At 39.4% G+C, this 24,685-nt stretch overlaps 1 protein-coding gene and 2 long non-coding RNA genes across 3 annotated transcripts in view; 1 reads left to right on the top strand and 2 right to left on the bottom strand.

Moving 5' to 3' along the window:
* Positions 1-24,685, top strand: part of LOC102077044 (Fc receptor-like protein 4) — a 66,080-nt gene that overhangs the window by 5,757 nt on the left and 35,638 nt on the right. The window lies entirely within an intron of this gene.
* On the bottom strand, positions 9,082-13,003 carry LOC112844114 (uncharacterized). The gene is made up of 3 exons (XR_003216713.1): positions 12,113-13,003; positions 9,762-10,116; positions 9,082-9,217 (listed from the first exon to the last, which is right to left on the bottom strand). It is a non-coding gene; the product is annotated as an uncharacterized LOC112844114 (long non-coding RNA).
* LOC109194908 (uncharacterized) lies at positions 18,007-22,370 on the bottom strand. The gene is made up of 3 exons (XR_002056655.2): positions 22,107-22,370; positions 19,444-19,797; positions 18,007-19,004 (listed from the first exon to the last, which is right to left on the bottom strand). It is a non-coding gene; the product is annotated as an uncharacterized LOC109194908 (long non-coding RNA).

The raw sequence follows: 24,685 nt of genomic DNA, 5'->3' as shown, positions 1-24,685 counted from the left end.
GGTTTCAACGTAACTTCATTCTTTGAGACTGTTGTGTGTTTTGAGGGGGGCTGTGGAGGTTTTTAGTGGTCCTTTGGTTCCCTCTAGTGACTCATGGAAGAATCAGTTGCATGCATATTACAATAAGTATGTCTCTTTTCCAGCAAAGCGTTTCAGGAAATGTGTCCGTTTTAATGTGTAAAAAGTTAGTTTGGTTCACAAAATAAAATCATGGCTTAAACATATAGTAGTGCAGTGGCGTGTGACTGGTGCTGATCGAATAAGAAGTAAATACAGGACTAGTGATGTTACATCTGACACTGAAACCTTAGTCCTCTGTCGAGTAAAGGTCGCGTGTCCAAATAAGGCCTAGAATATCACGTGACCAAAGGCTCAGTTTCTCTGAAATGATGTCACTGCCTTCTTATGCGATTCGAGCTGTTTAAAATGCAGAAATTATTTTTTCACATGAACAAGGAGATGTAAGCAGGTTAGGCAGACAAATATCAGCAGTTAGGAGCATTTTGACATTCTATTGCACAATAATAACATAAGTCAATCAGTCTCAGAGAGGATGATTAGTCGTGTGTGTGTGTGTGTGTGTGTGTGTGTGTGTGTGTGTGTGTGTGTGTGTGTGTGTGTGACACATAGGGCTTTATCACACCATCACTATACAGGCCAGTACTGCATTTAACAAGAACTAATACCAATTCTTTTAAGTCATAATGGAGCTTATGTAGGAGAGAGCAATGTTTTATGCAATTATGTATGAAGTGTATCACCAACTGTTTCACTGTTAAGCCTGTATTTCACAACTATGGGATGAAACCAAAGCTCTCATTTTAATTAGTACAAAAAATACAGATTGCTCTTTGTGTCTTTTGTAAATGTGGTTTAAATCTACCTGATTTTAAAGCATTTGGGAGAAATTATGTGGTTTTAAATCTGCTACACAAATAAGAATGACTTTACAATTAAGACAGAAGGGTTAATAATGTATATTCACATATACATCAATCCTCATGTCTGAGTTGTGTTTTTTTTTTTTTCAGGTCTGATAAATTACTTTTTGGCTCAAGATACCATTTTGAATAAAGGCTACAAGTAAACAGTCTGCTAACATGACAGCTATGAAGACTAATAACACTGAAAATTAACATTAACTAATTTTGAAGATCTAAGATGGCCTGGTTGGTTGGTACATCCAACCACGTTGGGGTGGCTGTGGCTCAGGTGGCAGGTCAGCCACTAATCAGAAGGTCGGTGGTTCGATCCCAGGCTGCCTCCTGGCTGCATGCCAAATATCCTTGGGCAAGATACTAACCCCATGTTTGTCTACTGGTGGTGGTCAGTGAGTCACAGACCCAGTACCGTGACAGAGTTTCTCATCCTTAAACTGAGTGTTAGTCAGTGTGAAACTGAAGTAGCAATCAGTTACTTCAGTTTCACACTGACTCAGGACACTCAATGAGGAAAAACTGAATATCATTCCAGATTATATCTATACTGCATCATAGATGGACAGAATACCTTGATTGTGTAAAGATAAATTAGAGATATTTCCAATTTTGTTGCACAGAAAAAAAAACCCAATTTGGATTTAATTTGATGTTTTTGAAATTAAAATTTTAAAGGTTTATGTCAGTTTTTTCAGTTTCAGTCAAAGGTGACTTGCAGTGATGGAGTCTTCATGTTTTCACAGTTCCTACATAATTTGTTTCTCTAACATATAAAGCATAAAGGCACATTTTTTTTCCCAATCTGAATTTTTTTTAAAAAAAGACTTCTAGCAAGTGTTTCGGAGACGAACTTAATGCCTTCTTGTATCTTCTGTGGTGATTTGAGTTGTTACTACCCATATGGAAAAGAAATAGAAATTCACTTATAAAAGACTTGCAAAAGAAGTAGCCTACTTCATATAGTGAATCATATAAGGCTTATATGATTTACTCATGAAAGTGGGCACGTTCTCATTGTTTTCATATATTGTTTTAGTAAGTATCCAAAACATACAAGTTTCATTTATATAATTTTTCAAGGGATCTTATATCTGTTTTCACTCTTGTATGCTTTTCATACAAGTTTCACACAAGACAGATACAAACTTTATAAGATTTATATATATCTTTTCCATTTGGGTAAAGCTGCTCTGCTTCCACAAAATGGAATCGAATAGATTCAATTTAACAATCAATCTGCAGATAAGCAAGTGTGAACTCAGAGTAACCAGAACAGCCTGCTGGAAAGCAAAGAATCCTGATTAAGTACGGAACTGCTGGGAAAAGACTCCATTTCGCCTTAAAGTAGGCGGTCACATCCAGTTATTGGTTCAGAATTTCACAAAAACATATGATGGTCAAAGCTGTCATATGGATATTTAAAGTTCTTTGAGAGGTAGAAAGGTAGAAATCAATGATATTTTAGTTTTATTCTCTTGAAAGGGAGGAGTTGAGTGGTGGTTGCTGACCCTCTACTAATCATGAAGAAAGATGTGGGCATTTACATCACAAGAATCTCCACTTTTGAGGTCTGAACACTCCTCGCTGCACCGCACACATTATCTTACTATTTAGGAGTTTTGTCTTTGGGATAAATCAGTTTTTGTCCAAGGGTGCAGCTGCCACACTAGGTGCACAAAAAAGGGAAAAACACACACATACACAAACCACACTCCAACCACATTTAAGGTTACTCATTAACCCTTTCAGAGTTACTGCTCAGCGTGCTGTTCTAGGATAGCAGAGACTCAATGACAGAGGCTGATTGGCAGCGTACACCCTGGTCTCACAGGGCTAAAAGACACATTTGTACTCACATTCACACCTACAGGCAATTGAACCTCACTGACAGCATTTCTTTGGAGAACATGCAAGCTCCACAGAGAGGCCTCAGGCAGGCCCCAGAGGACACTTCTTGCTGTCAGCACGCTGTCCAATTTAGATCCACAAATTCTCTTTAAAGGTAAATCACTCAAAGGATCCAGGTTTTCTGCAGAGAGCAGAACAGAAGGTAAGATCACAGAGCCAAAGCATACAAATGTGCAAATTTCAGCAGAAATTATTCAATAATTGTTAAAAAGTCTCACCCCAGGTACATGGAGCTGAAGAGCAGGACGCAGCAAGAGCCAGACCTTGCTGTTATAAAAATAAAACTGAAGAAAATTAGAATGAAATAGCTGATGCAGGAGCACCATGACTTTTCTTTTCTTTTTCTTTTTTTAACAAAACACCAGAGTATTGATTCTCTTCACCATTAATAAGTTCTCTTTTTGAAACACTACTGCATTTTTATTTTATTTTTTGGGGGGGGGTTCTTTATGGCAGCACTCATAGAGATTTGTGGAAAATGATTCATCGTCTGTGAAAAGCCCCTTAGTCCCATTAGTCTAATGCTGCCAACACCACCCATTTCATGTGAAAGTGTGAGGAAACAAAGAGGATATCACAGGAAGTGACTAGCATGGGAGGCAGACACTGAGGCAGACTCAGACTAAAGACTAAACAATTATAGACAAGGACAAAAAATAAAACAAAGTGACAAAGTGAAACTGAAAGTTAAATAATTTGCTAAACACAAAGGCAGGAAGCTCACGGTGAACAGGATACAGGAGAACTCTGGGTGGTTAATGAAGCGCAACACAGTGAATGAAACCAAATAGCCCTGCCTGCTACATCGAGATAAAGAATCTAAGTAAGTCAAGATAAATCAAAGAGCCAACTCTAAAAAGTAAGAGAAACTATAATTAAAAAAAAACTGAAGGCAAAGGAACCTTAAAGACTGAAGTGAGACCATACAGTCAGAATGAAACAGACTAGAAAATGCCCAATAAATGAAAGAGGATACTCCTCCACTTCCTGCCCCAAGTGGAGGAGTTTCAGTATCTCAAGGTCTTGGTCACAAGTGACGGGAGCAGGAGATCGATAGACAGATTGTTTCTGTGATTACTGTGATTACACCATGACAGACTGTACTGGTTATGAGCTGTGGGTAGTGACCAAAAAAATGAGGCCTCACCCTTAGAGATAGGGTGAGCAGTTCAGGCATCCGGGAGGGTGTAGAAGTAGAGCCGCTGCTCTGTCACATCGAAAGGAGCCAGTTGAGGTGGTTTGGGGATCTGGATGCCTCCTGGGCGCAGTGTTCTGGGCATGTCCCCGGGCCCCAGGCCCCGGGGCGGACCCAGGACACTCTGGAGAGATTATATCTCTCGGTTGGCTTGGTAATGACTCGGTGTCCCCCCAGACAAGCTGGAGGAGGTGGGCGGGGAGTGGGAGGTCTGGGCTTTTCTGCTTAGGTTGCAGCCCAGCCCTGGATAACCAGAAGAAGGTCGATAGATGGATAATGGATAACCAAAACAAAGACCCAAAAAAACATACAATCCTCAAAACACAACTCTCCCCATTATTATGATAAAAAAAAGAAAAGAAACAAAAAGAAATGAAAAGAAAAAGCTTAGACAGAAACCTAAAGTCAGATGCTTTCAAGAAATCTAGGGACCATCCCACTGGTATATCCCATGATATTGTTGCTCAAAACTCATTATAGAAACAACGCTTAACAAAACTTGGAGGGAGAAGTTGATCTGGTAGCAGCTTTGAACAGAGCTTAAATGAGAATTTCTACCCTGAAAATTGTATATTTACATGGTACTACTAGGAGAACAAACTGCATAGGACAGCCCATGTTCTGGGAATTTTTTGCTTTGTTACTGAGTAAAACATCAGCTTCTTCTGAAGGGTCAGGGGGGGATTTTTTTTTCAGCCATGATGAAATAAATCAAGTTCCTGTTGCTGTCGTTTCTCAGCTGATATTTTGAAATGTTTTTGAAGGATTTCAAAATGTATACTCTTTCGCAAAAGTGGTTTCCTCTTATTTTCTCCGATTACGGAAACAAACTTTTTCACTCACATGGTTAATCACAGGATTAAAAACAACAAATTAAAAAAAGAAAACAACACACAAAAAAGTGACACAATGCTAACAATAGTTTTCAAGACAAGTTTCCTGATCAGACTTTGTTTGATGCTTGAAAAGATTCAGTCAGTTTCAGTGAGCTCGCTCAGTAGAAGAAAGACAGTACTGGTATATAATGTGTTCATTTTTTTTAGTTAAATTTATTGAAAAATAATAAATACACACAAATAAAACAATAGAAGCTTTAGGTACGAATAGAAAAAGATGTGTTAAAAGAAAACAAGTTGTGAATACAAACCTCCAAATGTTTGATTTGACAAAGGTTTTATGCTGGGTGCCTTTCCTTTGGTAAATGGTAAATGGACTGGTTCTTATATAGCACTTTTCTACTCTTCTGAGCACTCAAAGCGCTTTATACAACTTGTGCATTCACCCATTCACACCCATTTGCACAAGCACATGTTTCTAAGTGCTTTCTAACTAACATTTACACACATTCATACCTCAATGGATGCATCGGAGAGCAATTTGGGGTTAGTATCTTGCCCAAGGATATTTGGCATGCAGACTAGACCAACCTTCCAATCAGTAGATGACCTGCTCTACCGCCTGAGCTACAGCCACACTCCTCAGTTAACATGGTTATTGAGTTAACCTTTATTGTGCTTTGAGGTGGGTGGAAATGTCAGAGTGTGCTGATGTTACAGTGGTTAGAACTGGCACCTCAAAGGGGCTGCGATTTTCAGGATAGCAGTTAACTGAGGCGTTGTCACCTAGCAACCCGTGAAGAAATGGTTGGCGTTCCTTAGACGTATGTTCAAAGTATTTAGCATCTTCACAATGTGTCATGGTCCTGGGCCACGTTGGCCCAGTATTCTGAGTTTTCATGTGTTTTTGTACTTTTGTTCTTTCATTATGCCATAGTTCCTAGGTTCTGCCAAAATGTTCCTTATTTGATTACCCCCTGTGTGCCCTTCTGTGTATCTCTGAGCCCTCGTTTCCCCTCCTTGTGTTTCATTCAATGTTTTTCCCCAGCCCGTTATGTCTGTCCTCTCTCTCTCCGCCTGTCTGAACCTCTGTGCACTTCCTGTTTTACTTTGACAGCTGTAGCCGTTTCTTGTACTTCGATAAGCCAGGTCTGAGCCAGCTCCAATCAGCCAGAACTATGTTACTGCAGTTCCGAATTGGTAGATGTCATTTAATGTCCTCCATTGAGAGTGTCGCCAGACACACAACGCAACCGACCATCGAGTATCTGGCAGCAAATGTCTCCGCAGGACAATCAGGCTCTCCCAAGCCCAGGAAGGTGTCAATTCCATTACGGGACCAGTTGAATAAGCGAGACAATACAAAAGACATGAGAAGCCAAGCAGAAAAGATAAGGGAGAGGGAGGAGGAGAACAGTGCGACCGCCTCAGTCAAGAGCCAAGAGAATCATGAATAATGCTATAAGAATGGAGAATAGAATAGAATTTACCATTATTGTTAATGTACATGTACAGTGTGTTTACTCACAGTCTGAATGGCCTAGGGGAGAAGCTGTTAGTGGAGTCTGGAGGTATTGGACATCATTGACCTGTGGCACCAACCAGAGTGCACAAGGGGTCACCTGTGATGTCCCCCAGGGGTGGCAGAGGGCAGCCAATGAGTTTCTGGGCAATATTAATTACCCTCTGGCCAGTCTTCCTGTTCTCAGTTGTGGCTCCTGTGTACATAAACACCCAGGTGGTAGGAGAGCATGCTCTCTACTCAGGGGCAGGAACGGGCCAGCAGCAGCTTCTATCCAGATTGTTCTTCCTCAGGACAAGCAGAAAGTGTAGCCGCTGCTGGGCCTTCTTTAGCAGGGTATTGGTGTTGTTTGTCCAAGTGAGATAGGCAGAGATGTGGGAGCCCAGAAACCTGAAGGTGGAGACAGTTGGCAGTTTCAGTTGTGGTTGCCTCAGTAGTTTGCTGCTTCTTTCTTTTAAATGTCCACAGTAGCACAGAACCACCTATAGTAACAACCAGGGTTTTAATAGTTTTGCAATTTTCATTAGTTTTTATTTTTATTTCGTTTTGACTTCAGATTTTCAATTTTATATTAGTTTTAATTAGTTTTTACCAATTGTTTGCTAGTTTAGTTTAGTTTTTATTTTTTGGAAAATCCTTAGTTTCAGTTTAGTTTTGATTAGTTTCAGTTATAGTTTTAGTTGTGTTTGCAGTAAAGTGTAACAAAATCCCAGTTTCATCATATCAGTCATTCTCTTCTGCTTATCCTTGGGTATGTTGCTATTCCAGCTACCATACTCTGCACCCTGCACAGGTCGCCTGTCTGTCGCAGGACTAACACGCAGAGACAGACAACTCACATTCCCACCTATGGGTTCTTTAAATAAATAAATTAGGGCAGATGAACAACCATTGATACCAGGCAACTATAAAATGTATATCTTGGCCCCAATGAGACTATTAACTCTTGCAGCACCGGGTGTTAAGGCAATTGACTCACACAGTTATGTAGATTAGTGATGGTAAATTTGATTCTTTTTACTGAATCGAGTTTTAATGAGTCACTCACCAAAGTGAATCGGATTTTTTGAGTCATTTGAGTCACTGAGTCAGTTGACCAGAGAGTGCAAAAAATGTACATTTTCACTCAAACTTAATTTGTTTCTCTTTTAATGTATATCCTACTGCTAAGATGAGTGATTCTTAAAGAAAACAACTATTTTATAGAGCAAAAAAGAGCAAAAGAATTTCTAAAGGGAACATTTCTTTTGTTTATTTTTATTTTATTAGTATTTTCCTTACATGTGTCAAATATATATTTTCTCATCTAAATGTCCACTGAGCTGTGAGCCAGGGGGCGGTAGTGCGCCTTAACATTGGTTGCCAACCAAGAAGAAGAAGAAGTAGCTGCGAGCCAGGAGGGAGGGGGTGAGTGAGTGAGTGATTCGTTCGCTCTATGATTCAGCACAGGAGGGAGGGGGTGAGCGAGTCATGAGTGATTCGCTCGCTCTATGATTCAGCACAGGAGGGAGGGGGTTAGCGAGTCATGAGTGATTCGCTCGCTCTATGATTCAGCACAGGAGGGAGGGGGTGAGCGAGTCATGAGTGATTCGCTAGCTCTATGATTCAGCACAGGAGGGAAGGGGTGAGCGAGTCATGAGTGATTCGCTAGCTCTATGATTCAGCACAGGAGGGAGGGGGTTAGTGAGTCATGAGTGATTTGTTTCCCCTACGATTCAGCGCAGGAAAGGAGGGGGTGAGTAGCTCAAATGTGCTGTTAGCATGTTAGCAGAGCGATGCTACTGTGAACCGAGGAGCTATTGTCTTGATGTGAGCTTCTACTCAGGGTTTTTTCTTCCAGTTCAGAGCAGAAATGTTTTTGTTAAGATACTGGATGTTGTGTTTTTCTTCACAATTTGAATTATAAGCTAGATATATTTCTACTAATGAAATTAGTTTGCTAACAGCAACAGGGATGAGTCAGTGAGTCAGTTGCGCTTGTGAATCATGATTCACGAGTCAGTAAAGTGATTCTCGAGTATTGAACGATTCGTTCATGATTCGCGCATCACTAATGTAGATATCCCAGTCCTCTTGTCTCGGGATGCATCACGCTGCCTTGCCTGGGGTTAGCTTCTGTTTCTGGGGATGAGGGTTGGGCGTGCTCCCTTACCTTCTCCAGGTAAGCTAGGTTAGCCTTCTTGTGTGAGCTTTTCAAGTGCCCTTTAAGGTTTGTGGGATTTTTCTCCTTTTAGAAATGTCCCTCATAATTTGTCTCGTTCCACTACAAGACACTTGCTTTATCCCAAACACAGTCATATTCAAAGTAATCCCAAATTGGACTCTGGCGCTTTCTCCAGACTTTTCCTGACATGATTCTGCGCGTGGACGGAGCAGCGACACAGACGACTCGACTAACGTACTGCCACCTGCTGGCATAATGAGACACAGCAAGAAAAAAACCTGGAAACTAAACTTCTTTTTCACCCTTGACTATTGTATGACACGCAAACATCAACGAAAACTAAACACATTTTTGCTATAAATTCAGTTAATTTTAGTTAGTTTTGTGAACACTCATTACAGTTTTAGTTAGTTTTCCTTTTTTTGTTTTTATTTTTATTTCCGTTAACGAAAATGTTTTTTCACTTCTAGTTTTCGTTATTTCGTTAGTTTTCGTTAACGATAATAACCTTGGTAACAACAAGGACAGCAGCAACAACAACAGGAACAACCATCAGGACAGTTGGAGTTTCTTCCTCTTGAACAAAATGCATGTTTCCACCTCCATGTTCTCCTTCTGTGATGGGCTGCTCAAACATGCTGTTACGTGTTTCACCTGCAGAGAAAACATTAATTGTTAGAGCAGAAATGCTGAGACACCAAAATAAGAAACCAACAAGAGTGTGTGTTCTGCAGGTGAAACTACTGATAACAGCTTCAGTTACTCATCTGGAGCAAATTATATTTTACAGCTGCGAAAACAGCAAAACCTTTTCAAATATATACAGCTAAAATATAGCTTTGATGACCAATGTCCACCAAAGTACATTTAGTATCCGTGTGTGAGAGAATATGTCCAGAGAATATTGATGGATGTAGTGAAGCAGGACATATAGAGGGTTGGTGTGGCAGAGGAGGATGCTAAGGAGGATCAGAGTCAGATGCTGTATCAAGCCCAAAAGGGAGCAGCTGAAAGAAGAAGATTGCTATGACTTTACCCTTCACACTCGCCATCGGAGTAGAAGTGAGCAGAGGGGACAGTGGGTGAGTTATTTTACCTACACACATATTGGTTGGTCATTTACTATGTCACACAAGTACAGGAAATTCTTTTTAAAGTGAGCAAGTGCTGCAATTTCCTGGCTGGGGAAGAGACTCACCTGTAACTATAGTTGATGAAGTGACTGATCTCAGAGTGAGCTCTTTTATTTCTCACAGGGTTCCTCACAGCTATGTGACACTCATAAATCCCAGTGTCATTAAACGTGACGCTGTTCAGGATCAGAGAAACGTCTCCATCCTTCATCTCCGGGTCCCTCAGCTTCACTCGGCCATGAAAAGATAGATGTTGGTAGTTTTCATAGAATCGGTTGTTCCTGTAGAAGTAGACGTAGCCGCCTGTGTTCAGGTCAGCTCTGCTCCACTTCAGCACTGAGATTATTATTTAATCTGTGGAAATCTGGCACTGAAGAGTGACATCCTCTCCAAACCTCACCTACACATCCTGCTGCAGAGCTGAAGGAAAGAGAACAAGTAAGTATGAAGTTTATCTAACTCTACTGTCACTTTAATACGTGTAGCTGCTGTTTATGCAATGTAAGTGATAACTGAAATGATCAAATCTCACATTTGTCTCCAGTTCATGAAATCGCATGAATGAAGTCCAGAAAGCTTAACATTTAACATGCTAATTATCGCTACTGTGGGGTTTTTTTTGTTTGTTTGTTTGTTGTTGGGGTTTTTTGCAGATTTGGAGCATTGCACAGTGGGCTTGGGATGTCTGTCATCTCAACTCCTAAGAGGACTATGCCATTGCGTTTCAAACTTGCCTCTCTGACTTTGTCTCCAAACCTCTGATATAGTCATTCTAATTTTGTCAATCCTGTTCACACCAAATGAAACCTCAGCATCTTCAGTTCAGTCTCCTGCCTTTTCGTGGAACCAGCTCTAAGCCGTTCATCAAAGCAGGTCTCACAACTATCTTGTAGAACTATCATCAAACTCCTGCTGCTACCCTTCTTTCACAAGTCACCCCTGAAATCCTGCCTGCACTCTCTTCTTCATTTCTCTTGTTCACCATCCATTACTTTTTAGAATAGAATAGAATAGCTTTTTATTGTCACTGTTACAAGAACAGTGAAAGGCAGTTTGGCATCTCTCCATGTGTGTGAAGCACACAATAGCGTAAGTATTTACACAATAACAGACAAATTTACATTTACACAAGAAAGATATGTACAAGTTATACATACACCTGCAAACATACATGCACATACATACATATATGTATATATACATATATGCATCCGTACATACATACACACACATATTTCCACAAACACGCTTACATCTATATACATACACATACATGCCATCTAACTAGCAGGTGCATTGAGAGGTGCAGTGTGATCAGTGATATTGCACATTGAGTGGGGGGTGCTGTTGGAACTATACTAAATAATGTTATAATAAATACAGTTTAAAGAGGTAGGGATGTTGTTTGCATTGAAGTATAAACAGAAATACGATTTATAAATAAGGTGTAATGTCCACGAGTGTTGGCAGTGCAGTTATCCTCCAATCAGGGTGGAGGTAGGGCATGTTTGACAGCCTGTGGGTAAAAACTTCTGTTGAGTCTGTTTGTCTTCGACCTGATGGACCTGTAGCGTTTACCAGAGGGAAGGGGGGAAAAAAGTGAGTGTCCAGGGTGCGAGGGGTCTTTAATGATGATGCTGGCTTTCTGCTGAAGTCTGCCAGTATAGATGTCTCTGAGGGGAGTTAGTGAAGTGCCGATTGCCCGCTCTGCTGCCCTCACCACCCGCTGCAGTTTCCTCTTGTCCTCCGCAGTGCAGCAGTTGAACCAGAGTGTGCAGCAGTAGGTCAGAAGGCTCTCAATGGTGGAGCGGTAGAAGTTTACTAGCAGTCTTTGGGGTAATTGGGCCTGACGTAGTTTCCTGAGGAAGTACAGCCTTTGTTGTGCTTTCCCTACCTGGTGGGAGATGTTTGTGGACCAGGTAAGGTCGGCCGAGATGTGGACTCCGAGGAACTTAAAGCTTTCTACCCTTTCTACCTCCTCCCCATCAATGTAGAGGGTAGAGTGCTCAGAACGCTTTGTTCTTCTGAAGTCGATTACCATCTCCTTGGTCTTGGCTGTGTTCAGATGCAGGTTGTTGTCGTCACACCATTGCTTCAGATGCTGAACCTCCTCTCTGTAGGCTGAATCATCGTTGTTGTCGATCAGTCCTATGACAGTGGTGTCATCAGCAAATTCTATAATGGTGTTACTGGTGTGGATTGGTGAACAGTCATGGGTGAAAAGTGAGTATAAGAGGGGACTGACTACTTTGTTCCAGTCTTTAAACCTTTGGGTACTTTTTACCTCTGCTTCATGCAGCTTCCCTGTTACACCAGTCTCCCTCTCATTCATATACACATATTAAATAAAAGTTTTTCTTGTCAGCTTTTAGCCTTTGTAAAGAATAAAAATATTAACAAATGTTGTTTCACTCACCTGTTGATTCAGCAATTAGGAAGAAACACAGGAGGACCCTGAGAAAAGCCATGTGTGACAACAGATTACACTGAAGTGCCTGCAGACTAAACAAAAAGGTTTTTTCAGTCAACTGAAACCTTATATATTGGGCATTTCTCCCAATTCTCACCTCTAATAACATTGTAGGGCTGGGACACATCCTTCACTGATGACTTACTCTATTAATGCCAGAACATCTTTGTGTGGTGGAGCAGCAGTAGAAATGTCTCCCTACCAGCGATGGGAATAACGGCGTTACAAGGCATTACCTGCAACACCAAATGTTTTTTAACTGAAATATCAGCACCTGACTTCCACAGGCAAGGTGTGAGCTCTCCAGCCTGCCTATGTACATGTGGCTGACAGTTCTGCATACCTTTCCTTCTTTCTCTCATGAGAAGCCTCTGTCTGCTTTTCTTATGGGATAGTCAGCTCCACCATAACTATTCTGTCAGTGACTGGCCATGTTTGGATTCAAGGATAACAAGGAATTTCAGCTGGCAATCAAGTTTGACTGCCAGCTGTCGATTTCCTCCAAGTGAAAGGAGAGACCATTCCATCTTGGAAAGTGACTGTGCCATTTCTAGACAAGGCCACGAAAGCCATGTGATTTTTCACATCATGCAAGTTGTTTGGGAACTTTATGTAAAATTATTCCTAAGAGATCATCTTACCTGACCACTTGTTTAACATGTTTTAACATACCAATCATCTTTTTCCAGTTTACAGCTTTCTGAATTTAAGACTGTTAAACTCTGATTCTATTAGAACATTATTTTGACACAGAAGGAATCCCAAGTAGAAAATGATCATGGTGTCCAAGTGAATGGGACAAATTTTCATCCCTATGCAAGAACTAGCTTTGCGCAGCTGCCTGTCCCACAGGGTGATGTGGGCCTTTAACATGTTCCTTGTTTGTAGAATGAAAATGTGGAAGCTTCGTGTTAATATTTCTATACTTCTGAAGCTACCTGGGAAAGAAAAATAAGGAGAAATCAAAAGCTGAATATTTCAGACTTATATTTTAAATCTCTGTATATGAAGGTAAATTTTTTTCGATGGTTCCATTAAATATACTGGTTACTGACACCCCCCCCCCCGCCAAAAAAAAACAAACAAAACAAAACCAAAACCAAAACAGTCAATTCAACAGTTACACTTTTTGATATAAGAAGTGTTTTCTCAAACTGATCACAAAGGTGCTGTCATCTCGTGCCTTCGAACTGACGGTGGTCTAAGTAGAAATGAGTAAAGAGGGCTCACATTTGTTTAGTGTGTGGGTGTTAGCTTCAAAGACCACCCATGCATGCATGCAACACCTCACTAGCTTTTAGTGCCTGACATTTAAAGAAAGGAAACAAAGGGGGGAGGGGGCTCACCTCTGTCAGAGGGGGGCCCCTATAGGGGCCTTTACTGATACAGTGATACAGACACCCTTATAAATGTTTACATCTCATTTGATTATTGCTACATTTTATATATATACAGTTAAGCCCATAATTATTCATACCCCTGCCGAATTTTGACTTAAAGTTACTTTTGTTCAACAAGCAAGTTCTTTTTTGAGCAGAAATGACACAGGTGTCTCCCCAAAGATAATAAGACGATGTACAAGAGGCATCATTGTGGAAAAAAATATTTCTCAGGTTTTATTTATATTTTAGCAAAAAGTATCATGTCCAGAATTATTCATACCCTTCTCAATAATCAATAGAAAAAAGCCTTTATTGGCTATTACAGCAATCAAACGCTTCCTATAATTGCAGACCAGCTTTTTGCATGTCTCCACAGGCATTTTTGCCCATTCATCTTTAGCAATGAGCTCCAAATCTTTCAGGTTGGAGGGTCTTCTTGCCATCACCCTGATCTTTAGCTCCCTTCACAGATTCTCAATTGGATTCAAGTCAGGACTCTGGCTAGGCCACTGCAAAACGTTAATGTTGTTGTCTGCTAACCATTTCTTCACCACGTTTGCTGTATGTTTTGGGTCATTGTCGTGCTAAAATGTCCACTGGTTCCCAAGGCCAAGTTTTTCTGCAGACTGCCTGATGTTGAGAATCTTCATGTATTGCTCTTTTTCATGGTGCTGTTTACTGTGATTAGGGTCCCTGGTCCATTGGCTAAAAAACACCCCCAAAGCATTAGGTTCCCACCACCATGTTTGACAGTGGGGATGGTGTTCTTTGGGTTGAAGGCTTCTCCATTTTTATGCCAAATGAAGGCAACATCATTGTGACCAAATAATTCAATTTTTGTTTCATCTGACCATAACACTGAAGACCAGAAACCTTCTTCTTTGTCCAGATGAGCATTTGCAAAGGCCAAATGAGCTTTGGCATGCCTTAGAAGTGCCTGGAGAAGTGGCGTTTTCCTTGGTCTGCATCCGTGGAACCCAACAGTGTCCATTGGACTGTCTGCCTTGAGACATTGCCACCAGCAGAGCCCAGATTCACCAGAATGGCCTTGGTGGTGATCCTTGGATTCTTTTTCACCTCTCTCACTATTCTCCTGGCCAGCACAGGTTTCACTTTTGGCCTCCGACAACATCCTCTGAGATTTTCCACAGTGCGGAACATCTTGTATTTTTTAATAATACTTTGCACTGTAGCCACTGGAACTTGAAAACATTTGGATATGGCCTTGTAGCCCATTCCTCACTTGTGAGCAGCCACAATGCACAGCTGCAGGTCCTCACTGAGTTCCTTTGTCTTAGCCATGAATGTCCACAGACCACCTGCAGAGAGCTGCTGTTTTTCACCTGTTGAGTTGATCAAAACAGCTATTTCCAATTAATCAGGGTAATTAGGATGCTTTAGAACAGCTTTGACTATTTGGAATGGTATGGAACTTTGGATTTTCCCAGAGACTGTGACAGTTTGTAAAGGGTATGAATAATTCTGGACATGATACTTTTTGCTCAAATGTAAATAAAAGCTGAGAAATATTTTTTTCCACAATGATGCGTCTTGTACATCATCTTATTATCTTTTGTGAGACGCCTGTGTCATTTCCAGTCAAAAAATAACTTGCTAGTTGAATAAAAGTAACTTTAAGTCAAAATTTGCCAGGGGTATGAATAATTATGGGCTTAACTGTATATATATATATATATATATATATGTATATATATATATATATATATATATATATATATATATATATATATATATATATACGTATATATATATACATATATATATATATACATATATATATATACATAAATAAGTCGTCCCACCGGGAAGATGTCCATTATGCCAGATTACCAATACAGCTCTCCGCTGTAGGCTTTAATGTTTAAATGGATCCTGTTTAAATATTCAGAGTTTCAATTTGCAGCTGTCACCTTAGAAATAAATGGAGCACTGAGAGTGTACTCAGGTTAACTTGATTAATTATTACCGTTATATTTTTTGGTTTTAATCACCATTTGACCATCGCTTGCAGAATATCTCTTTATGTGCACACAAAGCCTAAAGCAGTGAACCTGGTTTAACAGAAAGTTCTTTACCACCTTACTTATTCATGTGATAAGTAAGTGTTAGGTAAGCTGACACAACAAAAGCCTGCCTGTGTTTAGCATCCTTAATAGTATAGCCCTCTAGTCAGTAAAAACGTGCTCACATTTAACCTGTTTGAAGCTTTAGTTATATTAAATGATGTTGTAATTTCATAATATTTTGGGTTTTTTTAATAATTTCACAAAAAGCTCTTCAATGAAAGAGACTGGGTTTGAACCACCTGGTGGCCGTAGGTACAGATAAATGATAATGGGTGCCGTACAAATTTAAGGGTATTACATAAATAAATGGGTAACTACCTTAAACCCATCTGGACTGTATGGTTCACTAAAACAGAGATGTTAGTTTAAAATGAAGTGCTGTTCTTTTTTAACATGAACACAACCTTTTCCACCTCTTTAAAAATATTTTATTCTTGTAAGCATATTTTATTTAAGTTGCTTATTTTTATTTTTTGTACATCAAAATTCAAATCAAATCAAAATCTAAAAGCTGAGGTAGAAAAAAAAAAGCCTCCCTCCCTAATATTCACCTTAACTCGTTGAATGGAGGAACAGTTTTCCTCACTTATTGTCAACATTTTGTTGGACACTCAGCAAATGTGTGTCAGTATTGTCTCTGCAGTATAATAAATATTCTTATTTCAAATATTTAGATTAGACAACAGGCGCTCTTTTACACCATTTAATGATTTATTTATTTATTATGCGGTGTGCAGATAATAGCAGAAAATAAAACCATCTGGTGCTCAGTATACATGTTTTTCAAAGCAGCAGTTGACCAGAGGACAAAAACTTCACAGTCAGTAATGCTAAGTAACGCTTGATTTTACAGTGTAGAGAAACATGTACTTTGTACATTGTACTCACGATAATTTGCATAATAGTGGTTCATGGCAAACTGAACAATCAAACTCAATCAAATCACACACTGATGACATACAACACAAAAACAGGGACCTATCAGAAACCCGACAGCCCTATAATCAAAATGATCTGAATAATCATAGTTTCAGTTTCTTTTTAAGGATTTTTGTTCTGAGTATGTGAAGTGTGTATCAAAAAGGGATGTCAAGCTCATTTTAATTAAATATCCACAAATGGAGAGCAAAAATCAAAAGGAATAAATTTAATTAATCTAATAATAATGATAATATCAATAACACCAACACCGCTATATTATTATTTTGATAATAAATATTAACAAATTAATAATAATAAGCCTGTCAAGCCTCTCCAAAAAAAAAAAAAAAGTGTAATTTTTATTCAAATCTGTAAAAATCACAGTTAAAAAAAAAAATAAACATCAGCTTACAAATAAAACCCAAATATTTCAGATATTTTAAAGTCACTGGTTTCTTTACATACGCATTGATATTGTATGTGTGCAGATCACACTGTGTGGTATAAATAAGCGCTTGAGGTAAAAAAAAAAAAATTATCAAACGTTCAACACATACACATGAATGTATGTAAAGTATTGATGCATATTCAGAGGTAATTCAGGTCAGTAAGATCTGTTTTGTCTCAGCTCACAACACCTAATAATAAAAACACTAAACTAAGGGAAAGGACTCCAAAGATCAGATCAGCCCCTTCGAGCAGCACTTGGTTGAAGTGGGGAGAAAGACCTCCCTTTTAACAGGGATAAACCTCGGGCACACCCGAGCTAAAAAAGACATACTATATTAATTCTGCTTTTGATTAGAAAAAGTAAACTGTGAATGGATGTTAATTCACTGAGCAGTTTCCTGTTTTTTTTTCCCCCTCCACTCAACACTTTTAGTCCTTTTCTATTAGTACCTACTCAGGTCAAGTCAGCCCAGCTTGACTCAGTTTTTAGGGTTTGCCATTACCTTGTAGTACCTGGTACTTTATGAGTGAACTAAGTGTGGCGATCTAAAAAATGTGACATTAACGGTGGCTAGTCAGTCTTTCTGACTAGCCACCATTAAAAGCCAGCAATGAGGGAAATGGCAGCCACAGAACAATCAGCAAGTATACCATCACCTTGACATCCTTACGTTCAGCTGCATCACTTTAACGCCTGCATGCATGTCAGGTGGCACTCGATTATAAAAACAAATGACCAAAACCAAGCAGAGCAGAGTCGAGTAGGTATTAGTGAAAAGGGGCTATTTGTAGCTGAGTTGAGGCCATGGAGGCCTCGGTAACCTACTGATGTATTCACCATACCACCACCTTTGCAGAGGTGTAGAACTTTTACCAGCCTCAGCAGACTTTTATTTTTTTTTCCTACAGTTTTGAGGTAAATGTTGCTAAAACATCAGCAAACATCTTTTCAGTTTTTCTCCTTTTGTTTTTGAACACTGCTCAAATAAAAGACTGTGAGGATAAAACGTCTGATATCATGAGATGGTGTGACACAGGAAGTGCAGTAGTCTCAAAATTATCACCTGCAATGTCTAAAACTTTACTTGGTTTGACATTAATGGACAGCAGAGATGGTCTTCAGTGTGGTGTACTTGATAAATGTAGTTACTGAAGTGTCAGTGTTTAATCTTTCCTCAACCCTTTACTTTCTGTTTGGGTCAAATTTGACCTTTTCTGACATTTTACAACAGTCTTAACAACACATCACCCCCACCCTCAAATCTCCATCAGCATCCACTAACACTAACGGTTAGCACTGTCGCCTCACAACAAGAAAGTTCCTGGTTCAAATCTTGGCTGTGGCCTTTTTGTATGGATTTTCTTGTTACTCCGGATGCTTCAAAGTCTAAACACATACATTTCATTATGTTAGTAATTCTAATGCGTCCATGTATATGCAGTAGATGAAATGCTTGCAGTGCACCTGCAAGCACAAATATCTATGTGTCATTTCCATACATGCAAATGTGTGCACGCAAAGTTTCTTACCACTGCTTTGAATGCCCAGACTAGCTTCAATAAGCAAGATTTGTTCTCTAGGTGTATATATTTAACTAGTATTAATAATTATAAATGTAGTTATGAGGATATTTTTATGATAGATATGTGAGGACAGTGTTTAATCGTTTTAATGGTTACAAATTCTCATCTAATAAACAGTTTGCGATCTTATCATTTTCACTTCCAATTAAATATATTTAAATCTTTATGGCTGTTTTATTTGTAATCAGCAGGACTTCCTACTGATTCTTCCTCAGTAGGATGTTAGATGCTGCTTCTTATTTCTCTTAAGAAGCAAGACTAACAAACCAACAGCTGCAGCAAGGGCAATGACAGCAATGACAACACCAGCAACAATGAGGATAGTCTGTGCTTCAACCTGTTCAACCTCAGTGTTTCCATCAGCATCTTCTCTTTCCATGATGTGGTTCTTAAACATGTTTTCATGCACTTCACCTGCAGAGCAAAGATTGGCCGTTAGCGAAGAAGCCCTCAGACATGTGAGCTTTAAAGTGTTCAGCAGGTAAAACTAGCAGGAGAACAGCTTCAGTCAGCTACAGTTAAGGAGACACAAGTTACATAAAATGTGTTTGGCTGTTGACCGAAAGCATCTATGTTAGCAGCATGCTACGACTTTACCCTTGATACACAGAAGTAAGAACTGCTAGCTCAGTGCATGTCATTTACGGTTTTCTGTATTAAAGCTACTTGCAGCAGAGTGAGCAGTTCAGCATGTTTTATCTGACATGTGACACTAAACACACATATGTCTTTGCTGACTACAGACTAATGCCCAAAGGTTTTGTGTCTCCAGCTGGACTTGAACTTGCTAAGTGAACATGCAAACTACGACATTATGGACGCACTTCATTTGCTGTTGGCATGACAAACAGACCTGTGACTGTGAGGTTGATGAAGTGACTGATCTCAGTGTGAGCTCTTTTATTTCTCACAGGGTTCCTCACAGCTATATGACACTCATACATCCCAGTGTCATTAAATGTGATGTTCTTCAGGATCAGAGAAACGTCTCCATCCTTCATCTCCGGGTCCCTCAGCTTCACTCTTCCATGAAAAGATGGATGTTGGTAGTTTTCATAGGAGCGTTTGTTCCTGTAGAAGTAGACGTAGCCGTCTGTGTTCAGGTCAGGTCTGCTCCACTTCAGCACAGAGATTATTTCATCTGTGGTAATCTGACATTGAAGAGTGACGTCAGCTCCAAGCGTCGCCTGAACATCCTGCTGTAGAGCTGAAGGTAAGTGTTATAAATTTTCTTATTGCAAAGAGATTTTTAATGCATGAAACTGACATTAAAACACGACATTTAATATTTTTAAACAAATCACAGTTGACCAAACAAAGTTTGAAGGAAAATTTCACCAATCTCAGGCGTGAAAACATCTCCTCTCTGTATTTAACGCTGTAACCATATCAGGTTCTCTGTGCATGATTTAAAAAGTTCACTTTATGTTTTAAAAAAAAAGAAGAACAAGAGAATGGGAATGAAGACAATTTAAATCTAGACCATGCTATGTACTGAAAGATTAGATAAAGAGAGAGACTGTGAGAGCGAGTAATGGAGATTAGTGTCATCAACATACCAGTGATAAAAAAGAAAAAACTCCTTAAAAATGCTCAAAATGTCCTTAACTGTAATGTAGTTACTGAATTTCATTCAGTAACTTATTCAATTATTGAATAGTGTAATGTGATTACACGAGCACATTACTTTGAAATGTTTTACAGTCAAGACTTTACACAGACCCTGAAAATCAGCAACATACACCAGCTTTATAGATATAGTAGCACAGAAGTCTGAGATGCACTATATCAATATAGATTCAGAGAGCGTATTTAAAATCTGGCTTTGTGATTTTGTCCACTCTTACCCTCTATATTTGGTTGCTTTTCAGCTAGTAAAGCAGAGCAGAGGTGATATGCCCAAATGGGGCTTTAGTTTTATAATAGACAACAACAAGCATATATAATATGACGGTTTCAGAATATATATTATTTTTATACACTTGTTTTAAATGGCAACATTTGGCACACTTTAACTGAAAATGTAATTGATTGACAAAACTTGGTAACTGGGTAATAAAAACTACACGTGGTCTTCTGATTCATCTATGTGACCAAACCTACAGAGGTGTGTCTGCATTTCCTCTTTTTTTCTCCTTTTGTCCTCTGTCATCATGCCAAAACCCAAGAGGAGGCTAAGACCAAAGTCCCTTTGATTTCCAAGAATTGTCCTCTCCTTGTTTTCAACATCACTTGTAATATCGAGTTTCCCAATGCTGTGGTCTTCTTAAGTAATGTAAAATTTTCAAAGTATGATTATTCTTTTCGCAGTAATCCAAGTGTTTCTCTCCGTCCAAACATGTATGCTGTTATCTCTGAGCGAGCAGCGTAACAGGGACAACCATCAACAAGGTAGACAGTGGAGGAAGGATACAGAAAAAAAAAGCATGATTTTGTTTTTTTATTACAGCTTTACACACCTGAATTAATTAAATATTAGGAAAACATCAAAACACAGTAAAAACATGTATCTATTGAAACCCCTAAAGTTTCATTCTATAATAAGAAGCAAAAACAAAACTATTTAAAATTACTCACACCGGAAGGTAGAACCATATATAATCCTCACTTTAAAAATGCAGTAAAATGAAGAATGTATGACATTTCAGACAGAAAAAAGTCAACAAATCAATAGAAAAAACCCAAAAACTTTGATTTCCGATTTCCTTTTTAGACTTTTAAATGTGACAGCTCACCAGTGGATTAACAGGAAGCTCAACTGAATTCTTCCCCCTTCCCCCATCAGAACAGAAAAAAATATCATTTTCGGGTGAAATAAATCTGCTTTAGTTGATTATGATTTAATGAAACAAATATCTAAATAATTAGATGTCCATTGATGTTCTCATTAATTATGTATTAATTTAATTCTTTTTGGCAACCATGTTTGGTCCTGATGCCTTCAAGTCTGGAACTGCAGCTGCTAGAATGCAGCTCAGGAAAGTGTTCAGTTACATGTGGAGGATCTTTATCACCGATAACTTTCAATCAGTAAGGGCTAGACTAAGACTAAAGGGATCCAGTCCAGGTTTCTTTCATTCTTGATCAGCGTCAGACCTGAACGCACGGAGCAGCAGATCCAAATTAAAGTTCTAGCTCTTATATTTATTCACATCTGAAATAATTGGAGCACTGAGTGTTCATAGCTGCTGCTGGTCTCATGTCTAATTTATATGTAAGCTGTCCTCACTCTGATTCAGGCAGCGCCCAAATAGTGTGTTACGGGCGGAGGAAGAGGAAAGCAAAACACCCACTTTTTATGTGAGCATGCACAAACAGACACAGACAAACAGCCAACAAAAAAAAAAAAAAAAAAAAAAAAACGAAAAGAAAAAAACAAACACATTCAACCACTTCGTGTCAGTAACTGTTTTTGTGCAGTGAGGCCACGAGGTCCACTTAAAGACGCGTTCATATGATAAATATGAAGAAAGCTCGTGTGTGACACTGCTGGAGTGAAAATGAGTTAACACTCACCTGCAGTCACGGTGAGCCCAGCAGAGATATTTCCGCCTCATTGTTCTGCTGACCCGACTCTTCAAGCTCGCTAAATATCCAAGGCTGGTGAGATTTCATGGGAACAGAACATCCCAGTTTATCCTAATTCTAATCCGGACAATGTTGAAGTTCAATTTGAAAATAAAACTCCCGAGTGTCATGACAGGTGGGTTTGTTCTCAGCGTCGCGCTCTGACGACTGTTTGTGTCATGAGGAGGAACAAAAACAGTCTGTGGGTGGGATCAGAAACACGTGCGTAATAACGAAGAAGGTCACGTTACTCAAATAAACGTCTGGCAGGCTTCGCGTTTCACAGCTGGGGTCCGTTCTTCGTACCTCGCTAAGTAAGTTAGCTGGATTTGATTGTTGACGATTTCGCGTGATCTTGGATCGTTCGGTTCTCCGAAGCTCATCCGGGACTTGCTGTCATAGCAACAGATCCGTAAGCGTAAACCTGCTCGGGAGCAGGTTTACTTTATGTAAACAGGATTAGATCGCGGCCACTCAGGTATGTCCGCTGCAGTTATACGAAAGCAACAGCGACATTTCTCCACTGTTTTTCCATAAATAAATATTATCAATGTAACTAAAGATAATGCAGTATTTGATTCTTTTATTGATTTCATACAGATACATACAGGTCATTTCCTAAAAAAAGTGAAATGTACTATTAATCATTCTATTACATGTATTTGATTATTTCAGATGTAATTCATATTGTAGAGTAGTAATAGTAAATTACTTCGTGTAATCAAGATGAGAGACCACGGCTATAAAAGCGATAAATAATTTAAAAAAAAGATATATATCTCTCCCAACTTACTGTGCATGCTTCAGTCACCCCTTGCATGGGAACAGGTAAAAGTGATGGAGTGTTATGTGAAACTACACACAAAAAAACCCACAATGTCAATAAATGTCACAGTACAAAAAGCATTTTAATTAAGGCAACAACCAAATATTTTACATTGTACAAATCGAATTATGAGCTCATTTACCAGTTATGAAGGTGCTGCTACTGCACCCCGGCTGCTCGTCTAAGGAAGAGCTGCCCCCAGGGATGCCCTCAACAATGGGTCTGGTGGCATTCAACCCTAGGGCCAGCTCCTCTGCCGGGGTGTGACGAGGGGGTGCAGGACCACCACCTGTCTTTATTTGCTCTGCCCTTTTCTTGGTTGCTGTTATAAACAAACAAACAGATTATTTCAGGGTCTCTTTTCAAGAGACTAAAAGCAATATAAGTGATAAATATTACCATTCTGTTGAATATTCTTATATTTCACTTTTACTTGTTCCCATGTTCTAGTGGGTCCTGTTGTGGCTCTAATGTGAAAGAGGATATAATGTAATATAATATAATAAATTACTTACGAGTTTAATTTGTCAGCAACTTTCTGCCAGCCCTCTCTCCTTGCTTTTGCAGCCTTTGCAGTGTTCCCCTGCGTTTTGATTAAACTCTGAAACTCCTGAAATCCCTCAATCAAGAGTTCTTGCTCTGCTGCCGTGAAATACTGAGCGCGCTCCTTCGACATCTTCGCCGACCAATCAAAGGGTTGCCGATCAATGTTTCTACTATCGATGCGTAGCCCCTTTTAAGCCACCCATTGATCTCAGATTACTTCATCCAGCTATACTAATCGTCAACAACAGGTGTGTTCGGAGAACCGGATTAGCGAGCTCAAAGTTGGCGCGATGATTTGATCTTGGATGTAGTAAGCGAGGTACGAAGAACGGATCCCTGCTCTGGTAAAAAAAACAAAAAACAAAACAAAAACAAAACCATAGGCCCACCCCAGTGCATGCTGGTCCTATACCAGTCTCTTCATTTATAGAAAAAAAATGGCCCTGCAGCTCTTACTGACTGACTTAAGGTAAACACCAAAACAAAACAAAACATTGAAACAAAAATTACAACTACAAATAAACTTGTAAATAAACCCCAAATATAAGTAAACTAACAACAAACTTTAACAAATTTCAAAATAATTAAAAATAACAAATAGCTCCAACAACTTTAATGTCAGACTCTGGTTGTTCTTCTGCCCTCAAAGAAAAGTTCTCAGTTGTCTGTTTCAGACCAGAGCCATATAAGCTAGTTCCTCAAGATGGGGAGGAAGTGGGAGTATTCTTCATCTTCTGTTTCTTGGAGATCACAGCGATGATCACAACAAAAGCAGACAGAGCAGCTACAAGTCCAAACCGTCCTCTGCTGACTCCACCCTCCTCCTCTCCATCTGCTGTGTGTGGTGGACATGCAGATTGGAAGATGTGAGACGTCAGCTGTCAGTCAGGTGATGACTTATACTATTACTGTGTATTATGAAGCAAAAGAAAATGCACCATAAAAACAACTTAATAAATATCAAAGCCTTTGACCACAAAATCTACCCTTTAATGACTCACATGGAGAAACAACACTCAGGCTGATGGTACTAATCCTGTGGTTTGTTCCTCTCCTGAAGACGCGACACTCATATGTTCCAGTGTCATTAATCGTCACATTGTTCAGAATCAAAGACACGTCTCCATCCTTCATCTGTCTGTCCTGCAGATCCACC

The sequence above is a fragment of the Oreochromis niloticus genome, linkage group LG16, assembly GCF_001858045.2.
Source record: "Oreochromis niloticus isolate F11D_XX linkage group LG16, O_niloticus_UMD_NMBU, whole genome shotgun sequence".
NCBI lineage: Eukaryota > Metazoa > Chordata > Actinopteri > Cichliformes > Cichlidae > Oreochromis > Oreochromis niloticus.
The sequence above is the reverse complement of the archived record's forward strand: the minus strand, read 5'-3'. Positions and strand labels throughout refer to the sequence as shown.